The 6,893-nt window shown below is 47.1% G+C and overlaps 1 pseudogene; it reads right to left on the reverse strand.

Moving 5' to 3' along the window:
- Nucleotides 1–399: 399 nt before the first annotated feature.
- LOC119298663 lies at nucleotides 400–1,638 on the reverse strand (annotated as a pseudogene).
- Between the last annotated feature and the right edge of the window lie 5,255 nt (nucleotides 1,639–6,893).

A 6,893-nucleotide genomic window follows, 5' to 3' on the forward strand; every position in this document is an offset into this window, starting at 1 on the left:
TTTTTGTATATATCATCACCTATCAATTGTTTTGTTGTTGTACGGAAAATTTGTGCCATGTTTGGTTCTCTTTATCTGTCGTAATTTGCTGGATTTTCAAAATACATGAATAGGAAAACGCGGGAGTAGAGTGACATGTCCTTTTGTATTCTGTATATAGGATTACAAGACTAAAGAAATTTGGATAGAATTGTATTTGGTAGCCTAGAAAAAACAAAGAAATTTTTGCAAGAGGTTTGACTGGAAGGAAAACTTTCCCCATCAAAATAGAGTACAAATGAATTCTATGAAGAAAAAAAACCCATAAGATTCCAATACTGCACATGAAACCCCTAATGATTTGATTCCAATACTGTACAAAGGATTCCAAATTTTATAGAATAATTATTTACTATTCATCTAGTGAGCGAGAGGATTAGCCAGGTGACCAAGAAACAAAACTGCATCTGTCCCCTCCTCTACCACGGCAAATAAGAAAGGTCGATCCGCCACAAAATCGACCAGATCCCGTGGTGCCCCAGGAGCCGCACTACCAAAGCAGAGGACGGCCGTGACACCGGCGGCCACGGTACCTACCTCATCCACCTTGATAGTGGCCTTATGGTACAGCCCGGTGATGGAAATCCCTTCCCCGCCGGTCATCATCCCCGAGAAGTCGCTGCCTCGGAAAGCCCTAGTGACACAAAGCTTCCGCATGTCGGATGACACTTCGAACTCGGATGTGAACTTGAACTTGGGGACCATGAACTGCCCAACTGGAACCTTCTTTGTCAGCGCGTGCATCTTGATGAACTCTGGCGTCGACACAGCCTTGTCATACAGATCGACGATCTCAGTCTTGCTGTCCGGTAGTAGGATAAGCATGTAGAATTCAGCTTGCTGCTGCACATCATTCTTGTATGACAGATTGAGGGCCCTAAAGCCCGGGTAGACTTCGATCTGCTATGACTCGCTTGTCGTCATGGATGGCACGCGCACGGTGGTGCCGCCTGGGATGTGGAACGGCACATTAGAGACGTCAAACGGCTGTGTCCACGCCCCTTCGAAGTAGAGCGCGCTGGCGGGGACGACCGCCGTGCCGGAGTTGACGGAGCCCGGAGGCAGGACTTGGAGGATTTGCTTGTTGGTCGCGTCCGCCACGAAGGCGTTCACGCGCTGCCTCGCCTGCTCAGCCCCCGACACGAAGTCCACGGATTCTACCATGGCGTTGTACCATGACGCGGCGATGGCCGTGAACTCTGGCTTGAGCGCCAACATCCGGTCCACCCACACGCCGCTGGCGAAGGACGTCTGCGCTATGCTGTTGAGCCTGCCGACGAGCTCGGTCGCCGTCGCGCGGTGCAACTCGTTGAGCGACGCCGACCCAAGGAACCGCATGAGCTCGTTAAGCGTGTCACCCCGCGCGTCGGCGGCCACCTTCGCGAGCGCTGCATGGATGGACAGCGGCGAGATGACGAAGTTGCTCCCTATGCCGCCTTCCGCCCGGACGCCGGCCTCCCTGGCGAGAGCCAGGCACGATGCGTTCCTGAATGCGGGGTCGACACCAGGAGCTGGAGGGGCCTCGGCGAACAGGGTCGAGCTGAGGCGCCATGCGGCGAGCAGGGTCTATCAGAACAAGAACTTCCTGAAGGGCGACATCGGAATTGTTGGAAATATGAGCAAATTACTACGAGATTTAATCCGAATAAACAGAAGATAAATCATGACCACAGCAGCAGAGATTAATCTAATCATGCGAACTAGCATAGTAGATGAACATATCACATCTAGGGCACATACTAGAAGCATGAATTCTACCACGATCTCGAACAGGAAGGATAGAATCACATACGGTGCAGCGGGTGCAGCACCGCCGGCGTTGACGTTGTCGCCCATGTCATCGACGATGAGGTTGCCGAGGTCGGGGAAGAAGTCGTTGTTCGCGAAGTCGTCGCTGCCAGCAGTCGCACGAATGCGCTCCCCAAAAACCTGATCGCCCCTCTCCCGTACAGGATCACGAGAGGCGGGGTTCTGAAGGCCTGCTGTCCCTTCTCGCGGTGCATGCCGGAAGGAGGGATGGAGAAGACTTGCTTGGCGGCGCAATGATCTGGAATGGTGGTGAGAAACCATACGAAGCGGCGGCCGCTAGGGTAGACGTGTGCCTGACTATATAGTGCGGGCCGGGTAGGTCGTGGGGGTAAACCCCACGTCCGAGTCGTCACGATCCAAAAGAATTGGAAACGGTTCAGTAATTAACGCGTCCGTTAATTATTAATTAATGACTCATTAATTTTCCCATGCAGCAAAAATATAGACAACGTGCATAGCTCTGTCCTCGGCTCGGCTCAATCCCGCAACCCGCGGCGCGTCGTGACGAGGCGTGGCGTGGCAAGGCGAGCGAGGAGGAGGAGCGCGCGTGTAGGTCTCCTCTTCTCATGCTCATACAAGTGGTAGAAGAGCTCACCTTATAAAGAGGTGCAACTCTCTCTCAACTTCTGGGGTGGGACTAAACTTTAGCCTCACTCACTCCACTCACATGTGTGCATGAATGGGCCAAGAGAATTTCAGAATTTTAGTTGGGCTTTGGGCCAAAGGCCTACTAGGAAAATTCCAACAATCCCCCACAAAGTCTCATTGGCACATCTCATCATTTAGTTCCAAAACATTGTTTTATATATCGGTGCTTAGTGGAGACTGTGAAGTTGAACTTCCACTTCAAAATTTATGCTACAGATCACAACTTGAATAGTGGACTATGCCTTGAACTACAAGTTTTCTGTGAAACTAGTTTCACACAAATTCTTGACCAATACTGGGCTGCCGCAAGGCTTCCCCGCAGGTGGAGCGTATACGTCATACTCGAGGGCCTTTCATGAATTTATTAGGGAACACCCACTTCTCACAGACTACGACGTTAACAGTCAAATTCATATAGGTGTGTTCCTCAGAAGATGTTCTACAGGACAACATCTCTGCTTACCCGAATAAGCCACTTGGAACACATTAAGATAAGTATCAACCTGCCATGCAGATCAGGAGAGTATTGCATCTTCACGGAGTGGGATAATTAATATAGGGATACTGTCCTCCCAGCTGACCAACAGCTTGTCTCCCACTTCTACTTCACGGGATCTCCGATCACATAGAGTGGGTTACCACTATGGACAACTCATGCGGTGGGTCTCAAACCCATCTCCATCGATGCATTATCTATCATATTACGTGATAGACCCTTTGTGAAGGGATCTGCCAAGTTTTTCGATGTTTGAATATAATCCAACGTAATAACTCCAGAGTTCCTCAATTTTCTGACAGATTTTAGTCTCCTCTTCACATGCCTTGCGGACACTACTAGGGAAAACCTTATACATAGAATCTTAGTAGCAGCGCGGTTTAAAAACAAACGCTACTGCTAATTAGCAGTAGCGAGCTTGAGGAAACCGCGCTACTAATAACCCGATAGTAGTAGCGTGGGGTTTTACCCCTCGCTACTACTAAGTGATTTCCACCGTGCCTCTCGGGACCAGTCGTAGTAGTAGCGCGGGTTATAAACCCACACTACTACTAAGTCGATAGTAGTAGCGCGGGTTATAAACCTCACGCTACCACCTGCATCTGCTCCCACCCTACCAACCACTCCACCGTCCACCCGCCCACGTTTATCAAAAAAAAGTTCCACCCAAACCTCGATCCAAATCCCCTCCACCGCCGGCCTTCTTCCACCTCCTCTCATCTCCCAATCCATGAGTATGTGTAGCCCCGAGCGCTGCAGCCGGCCGGCCAGGCCTCCGCACGACCGCCGCCACCTCCACCCTCGCCCCTCCCCTCACTAGAAGACGACGAGAAGAGAATAGGTCAGGCGGCGGCTCTCAGTCCGAGATCCGCCAAGGGCTTGGACCTGGAGATCCACATCCATGGCCGACGGCTAGGACCTGGAGCTCCACCTCCATGGCGCTGGCCGCATCTCCCCAATCGCGAGCTCGCGCGCCTGGACAGGACCTCCATCTGTCTGTCTGCTTGCGCTCCGTTCGGCCGACGACGCCATGGCCGCCAAGGTACTCTCTCGATCTACTTCCCTTTCCCTTTCCTTTTTTCCTTCCCTTCCCTCCCTCATGCGCAGCCAGCTTTGGTTTGCACAGACGCAGACGCACACACACAGCAGTGTTGCTGACTTGTTGCGTGAGGCAGCAGGCGAGGTGAGGTGAGGCAGGAGAGGACTACCCCAAGATCCTACAAGCCCTCCTTCCTCCACAACAATGAACAGATCCACCGGCCGTACCCACCTTCTTCCGATCCCCAATCTAATTTCTCTTCCTCTCTTGCAAAGGAAGGACAAATTTGATACTGTACCCATCACTGTCGAGTCTCACAATCCCATATCAATTCATCTTCTCATCTATCCCAGTGGTGAATTACTACTACTATTATTATACATGTCGTCCTCTAGGTAAATTTGACCTTAATTTTGGCCCAATGTATGTACTGTAGATCTGAAAGTCCGCTTCTCCAATTCTTCTTATTTAAATGAGGCCAACTTTGTTCAAAGCAGAGTTGAGTTGAATGAATCATTAGGTTCGCTGGGATTCCACCTATTTGTGGTGTCCTTCCTCTAGCTGCTGACTATTATTGGGAATTATTACTAGTTCATGAACTATTATTGAATGAATCATTAAGTAGTATGTGTGTGTATGACAGGCCTGTTATTGTGTTCATGTGAATATCATCATACTGTCGTGTGGTAATTTCGTAGCGAATCAATGTGTTGGATGATGGATCAATCTCTATATATCTGCTGTTGAATGGCTGCCCTGTGAATGGTTCTGCACTCTGCGATGAACATATCATTGCGCGGCATGGCTTGTCGGCCTGTTCATGTAATGAGTTGTTGCTTGCCATAGCATATAGATCACTTATAAAGGAAAATGGCCGATTTAACTCAGTTCAGTCCATTTTAACTCAGTTCATGCAATGTGTTTAGTTTATCTTAATTCGGCATAGCATATAGAGGTTTATGTCTGGCCTACTCATGTAATGTGTTTATTTTAATTCAGTTCATTCCATTTTATTTTTTGCAGATAACGGATTGTAAACAATTTTGAGTTGCCCACAAGAGAAATAGTGGTTTGGAGTGACAATTGAAGCCGGCACAAATTGAAACTACCACAGGTTGCATGTGAAAATCCACCTTATGCATATATTCATTTATTTTTTAAGTTACTAATAAGAAAAACTCGAATATGAAAAAATCCACCTTCATTTTAATATTCTGCACAATATTGGATCATAGTTCACTTGTCATTTTATAGTTGTTTGCTTTGTGCTATTTAAATTACATATTGTAGTAAACTGAAAGATGCTCTTGTCTGGTCCTTGAATAAAATTCCACTAGGCCTATGCACCGTTGGACGGGGGTCATCCTCCTGTTCTAAAAAAATGAATGCGCAGTTGGACTAGGTTTCCTTTTGTTCAGTTAGAATCTTGATGTTTTGTTTCCCCTATAAGTTAGCTAACTTCCCTTTTCTTGATGAAATTGTCAGGAGTGATGCTTTCTTCATATGTAATTCTATCAGAGATATGTTCGATGTTCATGCAGAGCCATGGACCATTGTATTCTCTATGACCCCAGCGACGGAGGCTGCCAGGACGGAGCCGATGGCTCCGGCCAGCGAAGGGAAGGCAGATGGCGAGTGGGTCAATGTATTTGGGTGAGGAAACCATGATGCTCTTATTTACTTGTTTTTTGAGGAAGCTGTAGCCTCCCGCATGCGCATGGTAGATTTAGTTGTGCAAGTGGGTAGTATCTTGATTTCCACTGGACATGTTGCCATGGAGCTGAAAACAATTGATGCTTTGCATAGGTTCATGGCCCTGCCATGTGCTTGCTCATGTCTATGTCCATGAGCAACAGCAAAATCAATCATTTAGTAGCATATCGTCTTAGACCTTAGTACTTGCCCTAGCAACTGGATATACCGGACTCTATAGTGCTAGTGCACTTTCATTTTTGTTAAATTTGTACACCCTGCCTGAGAAAACAGTAGCCGTCACTTAGCTTTTTGTTGGGTGCCTTATATAGGATGCACTTCTTCTATTAGCGGACGACATCCACTAGGTTGATGATCCTAAATAGCCTGGGAGAGTGAATGCTTCAATGCTCATCACATAAGTGTATGTAGAGTCTGGACCAGTTCATAATCTGTTTTCAACATTTGTACTACTAGATAAGTAGTAATTCTGAACAACTTTGTTGCTTGCAAGTAATTCTTAACATCTTTGTAGCTTGCAAGAACATACTTGAAATCGGTTGACACATGACCCCCGCGACAGAAGGCACTGATTAATGCTAATGATTTAGTAAATACAAATTTCTGTATTTTTCTTTGCCTTGTCCCGCCCAGCAATGTATTGTATTTGTCTTCCAAGACTAAACTTGGTGCCAAACATTGCGGCGTGAAGTAAACACATCACCCTGCCTAATGTGGTACTATATATAGTGAATAACCTAACAAGAAATCTGCTAACACACAAAGTAATTTAGTTCACATATGCATTTCTGTGTTTCTTTTGGACTTTATGTTTTTCTATGCATTTGCCAAATCTATATATTTAGTTTGAATAAGAAGTGATGAATTAAGCATATATATTCTGCATGAGCCCCTTTAAATTGGTAGATGATAAGGAATCTTAACTTAATGGGTCTTGTGAATTGTAATATACTATTTAGTTTAACTGAGGCAATTTGCGTACTAACAAGTTTTCACTTTCCCGACATGGGCGCAGGGGTGATCGATGCTGACTAGCATGGCCCGGTGGCGTTGTGCTCTTCAACCACTTGGAGGCGGACTTTGCTGTGAAGCACGGTGGCCACGTCGAACATAGGAACGTCCAGGTGATTTTGACACCGGAGGTCTTCG

Source organism: Triticum dicoccoides, chromosome 5A, assembly GCF_002162155.2.
Source record: "Triticum dicoccoides isolate Atlit2015 ecotype Zavitan chromosome 5A, WEW_v2.0, whole genome shotgun sequence".
NCBI lineage: Eukaryota > Viridiplantae > Streptophyta > Magnoliopsida > Poales > Poaceae > Triticum > Triticum dicoccoides.